This window comes from Vulpes lagopus, chromosome 4, assembly GCF_018345385.1.
Source record: "Vulpes lagopus strain Blue_001 chromosome 4, ASM1834538v1, whole genome shotgun sequence".
NCBI classification, from domain to species: Eukaryota; Metazoa; Chordata; class Mammalia; order Carnivora; family Canidae; genus Vulpes; species Vulpes lagopus.
The window spans coordinates 12047518-12063477 of NC_054827.1; the positions used below are offsets into that span (position 1 = coordinate 12047518).

General features: G+C 55.5%; 1 long non-coding RNA gene across 2 annotated transcripts in view; it reads right to left on the reverse strand.

Annotated features, from left to right (window-relative positions):
* Positions 1–6798: 6798 nt before the first annotated feature.
* LOC121488657 overlaps positions 6799–15960 on the reverse strand; it is a 33894-nt gene continuing 24732 nt past the window's right edge. For both annotated transcript variants that reach the window (XR_005987197.1, XR_005987196.1), the window contains one exon: positions 6799–7070. This is a non-coding gene — a long non-coding RNA (uncharacterized LOC121488657). The remainder of the gene's footprint in view (positions 7071–15960) is intronic.

Below are 15960 nucleotides of genomic sequence, written 5' to 3' on the forward strand. Positions count from 1 at the left end.
GACTTTCTCCATTTTCCAAGAAGCCCCACCCCTCCAGGCCTCTGTGCCTTTGCACGCGCTCCTCTCTGGACTGGCACCTGTGTGGCGGCGCCCGAGCAAGTCCGAATCTGGTGGGCGCACTGTGTCCTGCCCCAGCTACGGGCAGGTCTGGGTCCTCGGCCCCCACGAGGCCCGGGCACAGCGCTGGCCCCAGGAATGCTGGTGGTTCGACAAGCACCCCTATGTTTGAGTTCTAAACTCACGGCGAAATCCTAAGTAGCTGCCTCTCTGCGAAACATCCAGAATGCCTCCAAGACAATGAGCCCTTATTTTGAAAATAAACTTAAAATTTTAAAACATCAGCCATTTACGGTGTAGGGAGAAATGGTCTAAATTATTGAGGAACTAATTAACAGTTCCAAGTGAAGCAGTGGCAGGTGGTGGGCTCCCGTCATGCTGGTGGCCCCGAGACACTGGACGTGAGGGGCACACGCTCCACACAAAACACAAACCTGATGCTTCTGTCTGCACATCAGGGCCTGTGGGTTCCCTCTGATGGGGGGGGAGGCTCTCTCCCCAAGCCTGGTGCCTCTCGGGGGCACCCGCCTTCCTCGCCTCCCCCCTCTCCAAGCTGGCCCTGTTAGGGAGAGAGCAAGCACAGACCTTGTCGTTTCTGTAGAAGTTGAACAATGTGGTATCCTGTTCCTGGTTCTTAAAGTTGGCAAATAAAAATAGTCTACCTCAAAACTGGGTGATAGAGTGCCTGGTGCCGCGTGCTCAAGGTTCCGAGCACACGACTGACCTAAGACTGAGCCCCGTCCCAGCCTGAATGGGCTCCCTTAGGGCCCGCTGAGGTCCCTCAAAGCCCTGGCAGGATCCCAGGTCTCCTGTGCCCCTCTGGCCCTCACGCCTCCACACAGGAGGCAGCCGGGGGAAGGAGCCATCCTCTTCCAGCACAAGCAGCCTCCTGGGCCCGCCTCGCCAGCACCCCATCTCCATCCCTGGGCACCTCCCCACAGGAAGACCCTGCAGAGGGCCAGAGCCCAAGCATCCTTTGGGAACCCCCGTCCCATGGTTAGCAGTGGTTTCTAGTTGTGGGTCTTTACGCCAACTGAATGCCTTCATTCGCAGGCACCAGGCACCCAGGGGTGCAGACAGCCAGCGGCAGGAAACCTCTCCCATCCCAGCTGGTGTCTGGCGCGAAGCTGCACCGGATGTGCAGCAGGACAAGCTAAGCCCACTGGGGGCTGGGACCCTTGGAGGAGGAAAGTCCTCCCCCAGGATGAAGGCAAAGGGACAGCCAGCAAGCCCAAAGCGCTCCGCAGACGCTCTCCCCTCAGACCCCACACTCGGGCCCTGCGCACCACTGGTCCTTCAGGGCCAGAGTCCCCGCGAGGGGCTGGCTCTCGCCGCCTCGCGGGGTCACTCTGCTCCTGAACGATCACTCTTCCTTCTGCTGCTGTTGCAGCTGCTGAACCTCCTGGTCACCTAGGTCACTGACTCCCTGGGGCCCGTCCCCCCCGCTCCCTGCAGAGCCGGGTCCCCCCATCACCTCCTCCTCCTTCAACCCCTCCTTTGCTCTGGCATCCGGGCCTTCCACTCCCCCCATCCCTGCCTCCCCAGGGGTCCTCCTCCATCTGCTGCTGACCGCAGTGTGGGCTTTCCCGGGATCTGTCCTTGACCCCCTTGTGCTGTGGCATCTCCCCTTGGGAAGGTGGGGTACCAGGTGGGGACTCTGCCCCTTTTCCCCATTTCTGCACGCTTTACCCTTCCAGGGGGGTTGCCCGGGGATCTCTGTAGACCTTTAGAGAGGGGTCTTTTCTAGGCTGCTGTGGTATCGCAAAGGGGGAGAGGGGGCTTCTGTAGTGCACAGGCCTGGTGGCTCTCAGCATGCTGGACAGTGTTCCCCTCACCTTTAGAGAGAGCCTGACGCCAGAGATACATTATATCCCCCTCTGTGAGCCATTGAATCCGAGGTGTGTTGGCCACAGTGACCACCCTGGCTCACGGAAGGAGGCCAGAGCCACTGTCCCTCAGCCACAGAGGCCCAGGCCTATCCATGCCAGTGGGTGAGTCCAATGGCAGCTGTGGGCACAGGGAATCCCAGCCCCAGAGGCAGGTGGATGGTCGGCCCACAGGCCCTGGAGTGTGGGGGGTCTCTGGAGCACGCCCCACACTGATCAACAAGCCTCTCCTGGAATGTGATCAGCTCCCAGGCTTTCTCTGCCTGTGGACATTCCCACCACACTGGGAACTGCCCCCCTGCCCCCTCATCCTCTTCCTCCTCCTCCTCCTCCTGGAATCTGTTTTTGGGGGACAGCACAACAATCCTCCTAGAATGCAGGCTGTGTTCTCAGCATCACCTGTCTCCATACGCAAACTGGTCCCCATCTCCTACAGATTCCTCCCAAATGGTGCAGCCAGAGCTCAGGCCCTGGCCCCCGTGGAGTCCCCTTGCCCCCTCCCAGCGCCAGGCCTTGTAGGCACTGGCCAGTCTCGCTGCCAGCGCCACCCCCCTCACCACGCCCCATCTTCTCTGCCCCAATCTTTTAATTCCTGTTTGCCAGAATTCCACACGACTCCGACAACTGGCTTCTAGGTTTCCCACCAGCCCCGAGTGCCCCTGATTTACTCCACATGCCCTCCGCAGCTCCCCCCTCCTCCCTCCTCTCCCTTCCCCAGGAGGGGAATTGAAGACCGTTTAAAATAGAGCAAATCAAAGTGCAGAGGCTGATGCCAAGTGCGGCTCTGCAGGAATCACTGGGAGGCTGGCTCCCTCCTGCTGGAAGGCCTCCCCGAGGCAGGCATTGTGCTCCCCTCTGAGCCTCCCCCTTCCCCCCCGCCCAATGTTTGAATCCTGCCAGACTTGCATCCAGCTGGTAGAGATGATGTTCAGACTGCAGGCTGCTGGCAGGGCTCAGGGAGCCAGGAGAGAGGAGCACGAATGGGTTTAGAAGCGGCTCTGTGGGGCTCGTCAGCCTCCACCTCCACCCTGGAGGCCTTTCTGTGAGCTGAGGGCCCAGGGCAATGGCAGGCCGGGGAGGCAGCAAGCAGGGCGGCAGGCTAGGAGAGGCGTATAAAATACAGGACTCCCAGCTAAGATGGAATTTCAGACCAACAAGAAATACCTGTCAGTATTAGTATATCCCATGCCATATTTGGGATATACTTACACTAAAAGATGTGTTTGTGGTTGAGCCAAAATTCGCATTTAACAGAGTACCCTGTTTTGTTCTGTTCTGTTTTGTTTTGTGTGTGCTAGATTAGGGCAAGGCTAAGGTAAACCCTGGTGGTGTCTCTTAGACTCATGCCCCTCCAGCTGCACGGACGGAAGAGAAATGAGCGGCTGCGCCAGCTCCCCAGGGCGCCTCACAAAGCACCCCAGACTGGGTGGTTTAGCATCTTCTATTTATGGAGGCCAGAGGTCTGCAATCCAGGTGCTGGTAGGGCCCTGCTCTCTCTGAACACTTGGGGAGAATCTTCCCTCACTCCTTCCAGCTCCTGGGGGTTGCCAGGAATCCTCAGCGTCCCTTGGCTTGCGGCAGCATCGTTCCAATCTCTGTCTCTGTCGTCACGCGCCGGTCTCCGGGTGTGCCTCCCGGTATCTGGGGTCTCTGCTTGTAAGGACGCGAGTCCGTGGAGCAGGACACACCCTGGTCCAGAAGGGCCCCATCTGCCTTGACTACATCTGCAGAGGCCCCGTCCCCAAAGGAGGTTCCCGGTGGACGTGAATTTGAGGAGACACTGTTCAATCCGGTCGACATTCCCCTGCGGTCACTGACACCCACCTCACTGAAAACTTTCAGATCCCGATGATCATAAAATCGACCAAAAAACAAATATCCCATATCTGCTCCCAGAGTCCGTGAGGCCACACTCGCACGAGTCAGGGCGCAGGAGCTGACCCTCTGGAACACCTCTGGCGTGAGTGGCGGAGGCCGGAGCTGCCTCTCTCCTCTTCCTGCAAAAAGCCCATCAGAAACGACCCCCCGTTGGGCCTGAGCAACACACCCGATGCCACCACCACCACCATCAGAAAACCGGGGCCTCGGTGTTCATGCACCTGGGCCCGTTCGCCGAGACGCCCCTGAATGTCCCTGAGAGGCTGAGAGGCTGAGTTCTCTTGGGGGAAAAGGAAGCCTCTTCTGAGGTAGAAACTGCGTCTGGACCTGTGTACAGGCTACGTGGCCCGAGTGCCCCGCACCCCTGACCGGTCCTGTCACGCCGACCGGGGCGTGAGGCCTGGCCGGGGATGTGCCCGCAGCTGGTACAGGGAGGAGGTTCACGAGCTGCACAGGGTCCTAAGACTATGCCCTCAGAGGCATAGAAGCCCCCAGGATCCCGCAGAGCCCCCAGAGCCCTAGGCCTCTGGCCCCCCACAGCGGTGGCTCAGCCCCAGAGTCGGTTCTGGCCCGGACTGTCACGAACACCACAGTGCGGCGCGGCTGACAGACAGGCCTGCTTGGAGCCGTTCGGAGGGGAGAAGCCCTCACTCAGTTCCCTGGTATCAGTAATTAATTAATGGAGCCCATCGCCTGGGTCCATAGTAAATACTAAGAGCAGAGAGTAGTCCGAGACGTACCGCAGTGAAACCACCGCACGCGCACACGCACGTACACACGCACACAGGCCTGTTCGCACACTGCGGGCAGCTCCTTCTCAGGGCCCTGTCTGCCTCCCTCCCCTCGGCACGTCCCTCGGGCCCCAGGGCAGCCTGACTGAGCAGCTGGGCAGCAGCCTCTGGCCCCACTGTACCCGCCACGGGGAGAAGGCACCATTCTTGCCCCGGGCCCCTGGTGACCTGTCTCAGGGGTGAGCGGGGTCAGGCTGGGGCTCCCTCCCTATCAGCTGGGTCTGCAGGAGAATGCTCGATTTTTCTGGGCCGATGGCAGCTTCGCTCTGCCAGGTAAAGGCCTGAGACATCTTCCATCCCATCCTCCCGGCCAGAGGCCCTCCCCCTTACACACCTGCAGGATTCCTCACAGAAATGGGAATTCAAAGCCTTGAATCCTCCATTATGTGGCCTCTGCACATGGCTTCACCTGGTGTTGAGAAACTCAAGTGAGTAGGTCTTCGGGGCACCTGGATGGTTCGGTTGGTTAAACGTCTGACTCTTGACCTCAGGGTCATGGAATCGAGCCCCAAGGCAGGCTCCACTCTCAGCAGGGAGTCTGCTTGAGATTTTCTCTCTCTCCCTCTGTCCAGCCCCCTCTAAAATTGAATACATAGAACTTTTTTTTTTTTACGGATTTTATTTTTTTTTTAAGATTTTATTTATTTATTCATGAGAGATATATACAGAGAGAGGAGCAGAGACACAAGCAGGCTCCATGCAGGGAGCCCAACGCAGGACTCGATCCCAGGACTCTAGGATCATGCCCTGCACCGAAGGCAGGTGCTAAACCACTGAGCCACCCAGGGATCCTCTTTTACGGATTTTATTTATTTATCCATGAGACATACACAGAGAGAGGTAGAGACACAGGCAGGGATAGAAGCAGGCTCTCTGCAGGGAGCCCAGTGTAGGACTCGATCCCAGGACCCTGGGATCATGACCCAAGCCAAAGGCAGACGCTCAACCACTGAGCCACCGAGGCGTCCCATACATAAAACTTTAAAACAAGACAAAGCAAAACACAAAAACAAAGGGGTAGGTCTCTGAAGCACTTAGAATGTGCTGATCTTTCCGAGCATTCCAGCACCCGAGTGTCCTCTGGCCTCAAGAGCAACTTATGTCTGAGTAACCCACACACACCCACGGGGACCCCGTCTTCAGTCAAGATTGTTGGTTCAGAGGCAGACTTTCTCCCTCTGATGGGGAAGTGATGACACAGCCCACCCTGACCCAATGTGAGGGCCGAGCCCAGAGACACCCCTGTGCAGGGGAGAAGCGACTTCAAGAACTGCTGGAAAGAAAACAAAGGATCCTTGAGTCTCGCAGCCCCCTTGTCTGAGGCCAGAGGGAAGGGGGCACCAGTGGAAGCCAGCATCTGTGACAGCAGGGAGACCCCAAATAACAGGAGCCCAGAAAGAAGCCAAATATGGGGTGAGGTGAGGTGGAAGGAGCCGTGAGCAGGAGAGGCCGCTGGGCTGGCGGCCCTGGGACTCCGTTGCTCCTCACACAGGGCCTTCCTGAGTGTCTATGACGAGCAGTCACGGGAGCAAAATAGAGCTGAAGCCCGAGTTTGCAAAGCCCGAGACAGAAGACCATCCACTGTGGTGGTCGAAGAAAGCTGACAATCCACGTCATCTGACGCAGATGGGACGGTGGGAGGAATCACCACTGTGCTGTTGGCGCTTGGGCCTGCTCGCTAATCACTTTGCCTAAGTGACTGCTGTTAGGGTGGCCCTGCCCGTGGACCCACTGAGCATTTCTGGGGTCTGCTCAAGGGGGGCCCTCCAGCACCAGTGGACCCTTGACCCACAAGCCTCCGGCCGTCTGCTCTTTGAGCAAGGGCCCCCCCAGGGCCAAAACTGAGAGCTATCATGTCTCCTTTCTTTGCTTCTCTTCTGGGACGTCCCTTAACACTAAGCAAGATTCCAGGGAAGGTCATCTGTGGCCAGTCACAACCCCTGTTGCCTTCAATGACTCTGTTTAATTAGACTGCTTGCCTAACACCTAGCGCTGAACCAAGAATGGCCGAGAAGGTGGCGACCACATCCTAGCCTTCTCCCGGCACTGTGTGTTGGTTCACACAAACGCAGAGGAATTCCACATGGCGTACCGTGGAAAATGGGCGGGAGAAATTATTCCGGGTCTGGTCTTATTTATTTATTTATTTATTTATTTATTTATTTATTTATATTTTATTTTTTGGGTCCGGCCTTTAAAAAAACATATCTTTTATATTTTTTTACCTATTGTGTCCAGGAGAGACTTGGATGCCATAGCCAAGTTTCAAAGTAGAGTTGTGCTTGGGGCCTTCTTCTCCAGCATTCGGGTCCCCTCCAACGCTGGCATCTTCAGACGGAAACCTCCACGCCAAATGCTTTCATTTATGAGTCAGAAACCCCAGCTGGGCTCCAGTCAGGAAAAGTGATTTCAACAGAGGGGCTTTAACACAGGAATTGGTCGCACAGGTGATGGAGGGCTGAAAGGGAAAGACCGGGTGAGGGACACCGAGCACAAAAGATGGTAATAGCAGGCAGCTACTAAGCCTAGCTGGGGGGAACGATGCAAGGGGCCCCACGGAGCAGGGACACGTGGGACACTGACCTCCGGGCCGGGGTGATGCCCCACTAGCTGCGGGCTGGCGTCTCTAACAGGCATCAGGAGGCAGGTTCAGGGAGCAGAGGTGGAAGTGGCAGTGGAAGGAACCACTGCTGCGCCCCGGACAGGACAAAGTGCTGCTGCTGGAGCAACAGGGACAGGAACAGGAACCCAACAAGAAACAGGGAGTCCTCCTCTCCCTCCTGCTTCCCGGCTGCCCCCTCCTAGGGGCCCTTTGGGCCGAACCACCGAGCAGGAGCCCGCCTGCCAGGGACACCTGCAGGTTTGCAATCCCAGCCTGGGCAGCAGGAGCTGAGGACAGGAGCCTGGCTTTGGGGCGAGACCGGGGAGAGGGCCGCAGCGCTCGCTGCATCTCAGCGCCCCCATCCCCCCGCCCCCATCCCCATTCAGCACCGGCACCGGCACCGGCACCGGCACCGGCCTCTCCCAGGGAGCCCGCCCTCCTTGGGCCAGAGGCTTGGGAAGCAGCCGCTGCACCAGATGGGTCACGGGAGCGCGGGTTTCCGATCCCATGTGTAGACTGAGGTCGTTACAGCGCCCCCCGCTGCCCCGGGGTGTCGTCTGCGAGCCCCCAGGCCGCTGGGGGCGGGGAGGGATGGGGAGGCAGGTGCACGGGCAGGGCGGCCGCAGGCTGCTCTCCTGGCACCGGCTCCGTCCGCGGGCCGGCCGCCTGCGCCCCAATCCTGCCGGGCCTGCCCGCTGGCTCTGCAGGGCTGGGCGCCCCGGCACCCCGGCGCCCCGCACCCCGGCCCCCGCCCCGCTCCGCCTCGGGGCGCCCCGCGCTCCTCCCGGGCGGCGCAGGCACTGGGGCGGCGCGCCCCCTGGTGGCGGCCGGCGGAACTGCTCCCACCCCGTCCTCCCGCCCCGGGAAGGTCGCAGGGTTCGCAGGCGCGGCCTTGTGCTTGTGCGGACAGGTGACTCCAAGGGGGCCCTCCTAGCAGCTCCAACTTACGGATGGAGGCATTAAGTCTTTTTTTTTTAATTGGAATTCAATTTGCCGACATATAGCATAACACCCAGGGCTCATCCCGTCAGGTGCCCCCCTCCGGGCCCATCACCCAGTCACCCCGTCCCCCTGCCCACCTCCCCTTCCACCACCCCTAGTTCATTTCCCAGAGTTAGGAGGCATTAAGTCTTAGAGAAACTAGATGAAGACCATGGACAGGCTGATCTTCCTCACTTGGAAAAATGATGAGAGGGGCCAGCGACTCTCGGCCACACCTGCGTCTCTCGCATCACCTGAGCCCTTCCGCTGGGTTGGCCGTGAAGTGACACTGTTGCAGCTCAGCCTGTCGCTGAGGGCCCCAAGTGCCCACATCTGGGTTCCGAGGCCATGTGAAGACCCCCTAACCACTGACGTTTTTTTCTTTTCCCCATAACAAATTCCTTCATTCCGCTCAGACCCCAAAATTTCTATCACCCTCCTCCAAAAAACAAAACAAAACAAAACAAAAACAAAGAAAAGGAAAAAAGCCAAATTCTCAGAATACTTAATTAATCTAGAAAATTCTCTGGCTGGAGAGATATAAACCCATGCATGAAAGAGCCTCACTTTCCTAGGTCCAATATTTGTGTTTTTAGAACACTTGGCTCATTAAAAGAAGAACAAGCCAACAAAACAAAGGAAGGAGGGAAGACAAAGGGGAGCAAGAAGGGAAAGGGACAGGGAGAGAAAGAGGTGAGATTTCTGTTTTCTGTCTCCCCATGGTACTCGCCTCCTTTGCCAGGAAGTAGACAGTAAAGCACACAGAATGCCTGCAAACATCCCTCTCTGCCCTTGCTCTATTTCTGATCAGAAACAGGTGTTTCCAGAGTCGGGTGAAGGGCAGCCCTATCCTCTCCCTGCCCCCCCCAGCACCTCACCCACCAGGTGTGGGGTGGCCCAGGGTTCAAGGAGACTTCCTCTGGGGAAGGTGCAAGAAAAATTCTGCAGGGTTTCTGCAAGGAAGCTTCACGGGTTCTGGAGACCCCCCTCTTGAAGGCAAGGATTCTCCCTACTTGGCACAGAGGGATGGCCTCCTGGCCAGGGTGGCCCCAGTCTGGATGTCCCCCCATATCAAGGATACTCTCAACCCCATGAGGTCTCCTAATCTGATGCTGGCCAACCCCAGTGGTTAGGAACACCTGGCTTGTACTGGCCCAGAACACCTGTAACTTCCAACCTCTGGTCCTCCTTGGCTCCTGGCGCCCTACAGAATAAGTCTAATCCTCCTTCCACAAACGTCTGGGTTGTCCTGGCTGCCCCCTACCACCCACTCCAGCCACCATCCCCATCAAGTCTGCTCTTCTCCCATCCCTCATCCAGCCACTCTCCTCTGGACACCTACCATTTAAAAGGGTCATCATCTATCTCTGTTGAACTTGACCCACTAAGCTAAGGGTGGTGGGACTAGCTCAGCTCTGAATACCATACTTAGAGGGCATCCAAAGATGCCAAACACAAGTCTTCGAGGGGATAGTGCCAGGAGCCCTGTGGCAATCCACTAGAGACATCCACAATCCATTAAGCAACACTCCTTATTCATTCAGCCAGCTAACTGTCCATGTAAGTGTGCCAACTTCCAGTTTACTTTTTCCATCTTGTGCATAAAAATTGGTGAAAAACCTTGCTGAGGTTCACATTTTTATTCCTGCATGCATGCATTCATTCATTCACTCATCCATCCAACAAATAATTATTGAACTCTTAATATGTGCTGGGTACTACTCCAAGGGCTGGAGCTACTGTAGCAAACAAGATTGATGATGGCCCTTCTCTTAGGGAGTTTAAATCGATGGGAGGGTGGGAGAGGACCGGAAGCGGTCAACAAACAAATAAATAAATTAATGAGATAATCCCAGAGAGTGCTTTAAAGAAAATAAAAGGACCTGGATTGTAGCACCAGCCAACGTGGAAGCAGGAGATGGAGTAAGACCCTGGTGATGGCTCGGATGCCCGATGCCTGCCACACATCTCTCTCTCTTCTACCAGGCTCATGGCCCCAGGAATATGCAGGGTTGTGTGACCAGGTTTGTCCCGGAAACCCGGGGTGATGGGTTCTGGCAGTTTATTGGGGCCCAAGAGATTGTCTCACTTTCCTCACACCTTGAGAGCACCCCAGCGGAATCTTCTCTGGGGCTCTCTCATGGCTCTGAATGTCATCCCAGCTCCCTGCCAGCTTCCTATCAGGAGCAGTCAGAAGCTTTCCTTCTTTCTTCTCCCGCCCTGTCTTGGAGCTTATTTTCCTCTTTCGAAGTGCCTTCCACCTTTTTCCACCTGGAGGCCCTTCTCTTAGAATAGAAAGCAGACGTGGACAAGCCCCATGCTCCAGACGCGCCCTTCAAAGCAGTGGGTCTGTGTTGACCAATTGCCCCTCTCGCTCAGCCTGCTGAACTTCTCACGCCCTTGATGTGACCTTTAACACCTTTGGACCTGCTCACATCTTGGGACAAGCTTGTGCAAGGCCAGCTATCATTGGGCCAGTGAGTTGATGCCCGCCTTCTGCTGCGCTGCCCAGAGCGCCCTGTGCAATGATCCTGGCTTCCCCAGGCACCTTCTCCCCCCTCCCTCCTCCAATCATGACACGAACGACCCTTGGGAAACTACTTCTGAGAACTTCCCATCCCTCTAGCACAGGCCTGGAGTTAGGGTGCATACTTCGGGGGCTGCCAAAGAGACACAGTAATCAAGATCATGATCTTAAGGCAAAAAAATTTTAAACCTAATTAATGCAAAAAAATCCGATGAACAAAATACCACAACTTTAAATAAAGTCAGGATCAGGGGCGTCTGGGTGGCTGAGTCAGTTAAGCATCTGTCTTCAGCTCAGATCATGATCCTGGGGTCCTGGGATTGAGCCCTGTGTCAGGCTCCCTGCTCAGTGGGGAGCTTGCTTCTCCCTCTCCCTCTGCCCCTCCCCTGCTCATGCTCCCTCTGCCCCCCTCCCCCACACACTCTCACTCAAATAAATAAATAAAATCTTTTAAAAAATAAAGACAGGATCAGTAATTTTCCTTTTGCCTCGAGTGCCCGCACGGCCTGGCACGGCCTTTTTCTAAATTGTCATAAAAATATACATAGCATTTATGTACATGTCTTTGGGGGTACAGTTCGGGGGCACGGCACGCATCCACACTGCTGTGCCACCATCACCTTGCCACTGCCTTCACCCACCTTCCCTCCTGAAGCCTGGTGACCCACCACCCCGATGCCCTGCCCCAGCCTGGTCTGCCTTCCTCACGCCTGGGACCCCGCTCCCTGCCTGCCAGGACCACCCCCCCCCAAAGCAGATTGGAGTTTTCTCCCAAGTTCCTCATCACATCCACGTCACTCTGTGCCGTCAGAAGGGGGGCAGCGGTGTCCTGGTCTGTTCTGGTACCTTCTAAGTTGGTGGGGCGGACCGCACAGCGGCTGTGTGCGCACTGGGGCCTAGTCTGGCCTGGGCGGGTGGCACCCCTGAGCCCCACTGTGTGCGAGCAGGCCCCCACCCTGTCCAACCCTGGGGGGACGCGTTGCCCCCCCAGGCCCAGATTCTGTTCAGAAGCCTGGATACGGAAAGGTCAGGCTGTTTCCTCAGCTGCTGAGAAAGCTTTTTCACTTGTTTTTAACAAGCTCGAGGAGGAAAAGGAGAAGCTGTTCTGGACAGCTGACTTGTTCCTCTTATTGGAAAGGAGAACAGGCTCCCCACCCCCCCCACCCCCCCACCCCCCCACCCCCGTTTTCTTGGCATCTTCTGAGGTCGGGCCACGCTGGGATGCAGCCATCAGGTGATCAGTGAGACAATTAGTCCACAAGCAAAGGGACGCTTGGCTCGAGTGCAGGGACGACTTTTCCCCTTCCTTGGCTATCTATCGATTCAGTATCCGCCCCCCCCCCCCCCCCCCCCCCGCCGCCCCTTCGTGATTCCTGGTTTAAACTTGTCTATGTGGGACGCCTGAGTGGCTCAGGGGTTGAGCATCTGCCTTTGGCTCAGGGCATGATTCTGGGGTTCCGGGATCGAGTCCCACGTCAGGCTCCCTGCATGGAGCCTGCTTCTCCCTCTGCCTCTCTCTGTGTCTCTAATGAATGAATCAAATCTTTAAAATAAATAAATAAATAAATAAATAAATAAATAAATAAATAAATAATAAAACTTGTCTATGTGATTTAGAGAGAGGCTCGGAGACACCTATTATTTAGCTCTGGCTCTGGAGCAAGCACCCAGGGGACCAGGCTTTCCTGCCGCTGCCACCAGCCGGGGAGTCAGGGAGCCGAGGAGGCTGCAAGCAGACTCTGCCCGGGCAGGAGCCGGCGGGGCGGGGGGGGGGGGGACGCCGCCCCCGGAGCTGGGGAGCAGCAGGCTCTTGGGGAAATGAGACTCTGGGGCAAGCCAGGGCGGCCACCCCGCAGCCTCTGCAGGACCTGCCCTGCTTCCCAGCGTCTGCGAGGCCCACCACTGGCTGGGCCTGTTGCCTGCCCCCCCACGCAGAGACCTGCAGCCCCTACTCCAGACTGGCGGGGGGACAGTATTAATAACACTGATTGTGGGCCTTTTCTTTCTGTGCACTTATTACCAGTGCTAGGTGAGTGCTTATTATTAATAATAATAATTTAATGCAGACTTTACTGCTTTGTGTAACACTGAGTACCTGGATTCTAATTATCTGTCTTATTTTAATATTTATGGAATTAATCAAACTTTTTAATGGAAAAGCCCACAATGAAATTACTGAGCGCATGCTTCAATGAAGACAGATGGGACGTGCTGGGGGAACAGACAGCTGGACTTTATTAATATTACTGGAACCAGCTCTGTGATGTAGCCTGGCCCTCCCTGCCTGGAGCCCTGAGGCATGGCCCACAGTGGCCCCAAGAGCACCCCGACCGCGGGCCTCAGAAAGGGAGGTCTCCACAGCCCGGTCGGCCGGGGTTTCACAGGGCAGGACTGGCCTGTTCATCACCGCCCAACTGTCCATCCAGGTGGCCCACTGGCTAGGCCTGGTGCCGACAGATGCTGCTGGCTCACCTGATGCCCCAGCGTATATGGACAGCAAAGCCAGAGCCTTAAGGCTTGCACTGATGCTGGCAAGGTCAGACATGCCGCCACAAGCATTATCTCAAGCACGGAGGACCCCCAGCCAGGGCTGAGGGGGCGAGCTGATGGTCACCTAAGACCCCACTAGGTGCTGTGGTTCCCAGGGTCTCAACAAGAGGATGACAAGTGGCTCTAGTTAATAGCCAGGCTGCCATTCGCTGAGAGCTGACACCTGGCAGGCGCTGTGCAAAAGGCTTTCTGCAAATTTTCGGTGTTTTACCGAATTTTTCTGCAAATTTTTGGTGTACAGGGTAGTTCATATTTGCCTCTCCCAGGTGTGAATACCAAGGCTGCAGAGGCTAATGAGCTTGCCCGAAGTGACAGGCAATGCCGAGCCCCCACACTGAGCTCTGAGCTCAGGCCTCGGCCACCAGGCCCCTGTCCTGAACCAGTGCCCTCCGTGGCTCTCACCTGCTCTTTGGAGTCTCTTTCTCTACAACTCCTCTCTCAGGGCCTGGGACCCTCAGGCTGCCCTCTGGCTTCCAAAGCCTCAAGCTCCTACAATCATTAGGGCCCTTTCCAACCCACTTTTTACCTTTCTCTGCAAGCCTCACCCCAAACACCTAGAGTAAGTGAGGAGCAGAAAGCCCACTGCTCAGGCCCCACACATCAACCCTCTGGGGACCCAGCAGAGGTGAGAGGAGACGAGATCATAGAAGGCATCTAGGTGATTCATTGTGCATCCAGGGTTAGTTACCCTGGGGTTCTCAGTTCTGGCTTCTCACAGGGAGCTTTGCAAAACACCCATGTTGGGGCCCAACCCCCAGAGATTCTACTTAATTCTGGGGATATTCCTTTAAGCTTACCAGTTGGTTTTAGTGTATCATCTATGTGGAGACGTCCTGGCTTTGAATGGAAACCTATTGTCTGGGGGAGAAAATGATGAAATAAATTTATAAAGAAATTCATTATAAATTCTGAAAATAGATTTTAATGGGGTGAGTGAAATGAGTGAAGGGGATCAAAAGCTACCAACTTGGGGATCCCTGGGTGGCGCAGCGGTTTGGTGCCTGCCTTTGGCCCAGGGCGTGATCCTGGAGACCCAGGATCGAATCCCACGTCGGGCTCCCGGTGCATGGAGCCTGCTTCTCCCTCTGCCTGTGTCTCTGCCTCTCTCTCTCTCTCTCTCTCTCTGTATGACTATCATAAATAAAAAAAATTAAAAAGAAAAAAAAGCTACCAACTTAAGGGACGCCTGGGTGGTTCAATGGTTGAGCGTCTGCTTTTGGCTCAGGGGATGATCCCAGGGTCCTGGGATCGAGTCCCTTAACAGGCTCCCCACAGGGAGCCTGCTTTTCCCTCTGCCTGTGTCTCTGCCTCTCTCTGTGTCTCTCATGAATAAATAAATAAAATCTGAAAAAAAAAAAAAGCTACCAACTTAAGATAAATACGTTCTGGGGAAGTAATGTGCAGCATGATTGTTAAAAACACTGTATTGCATATTTGAAAGCTGCTGAGACAGTACATCTCACCTGTTCTCATCACAAGAAAAAAAATTCTAACTACATGTGGTGAAGTGTATTAATTAACGAAACATTACGGTGGGACCATTCTGATACATATATATCTCAGATCCGTATGTTGCACATCTAAAACTAATGTAATGTTGAAGGTCAATTATATCTCAATTTTTTAAAAAGAAAATTAAAAAAAAGTAAATACCCTAAAAAGTAAATACTCTTCCCACAGCAGTCACCCTATTGCCCTTCCTTACGAGAAGAAAAGGTTCTCACCTTCTCAGAGGGGCTTTCCCGGCTCCCCACCCCAGATCCCCTGCCCCAAGAGCTGTAACCCCACCCCCACCCCCTGCCTCTGTCCCCAGTTTCCTTGTCTCCACAACATGTTTCACTGTGCTGCCTTGAATCGCATCCCTCCCCCCCCACAACCAAATTCATATCCTTCCAGAACCTGTCAACATGACCTTGTTTGGAAATAGCCTCTGTACCTGTGAGCCGGTTAGAATGACATCACAGCAGATCAGGGTGGCCCATCCAATGACTGGTGTCCTCCGTAGGAGAGAGATGCTTGGATACAGAGACACACGGGGCCGGGGCGGGGGGTGGGGGAGCTGTCAAAGGAAGACGCAGCAGAGGCCGGAGATGCGTCTTCAAGCCCAGGAACGCGCAGCATCACCAGCAGCTCGCAGAAGCTGGGTAGAGGGTCCTCCCCAGACCTCTGGAAAGAACAGCATGGCTCTGCCACCTTGATTTCAGACTTCCAGCTCCAGAACCCCGAGACAATAAATTTCAGTTGTTTTACGCCACCCAGCGTGCGGTAATTCGTTGCCAATACCATCCCCACGTGGCTTTAGCCCTGTGTTGGCTTGTCCCCTGCCCTGCTCCCCAAGTGGCATGATGTGGCCTTGTCTTTCTAGTCGCCACTGCAGCCTCAGCCCAAAAAAACCAGTGCGTGGTGTGTAGCCAGGGGGACCTCAAAACATTTGCTTGAATGGAGAAAGGAAACCGTAAAAGCAAAATCCTGCCTCGGAAGGTAGAAGGGCAAAGGCCCGTTGAGCCTGTGCGGGCCATAGGGGGAAGGGTTTTCCCTTGAACACTTGCTACACGGGGGTTATAGTTCTAAATGCTCTTTATATGGATGTGGTCATTTAACTTCTTCTTCTTTTTTTTTAAAGATGTTATTTATTTATTCATGAGAGACACACACACACAGAGAGAGAGGGAGAGAGAGAGAGGCAGG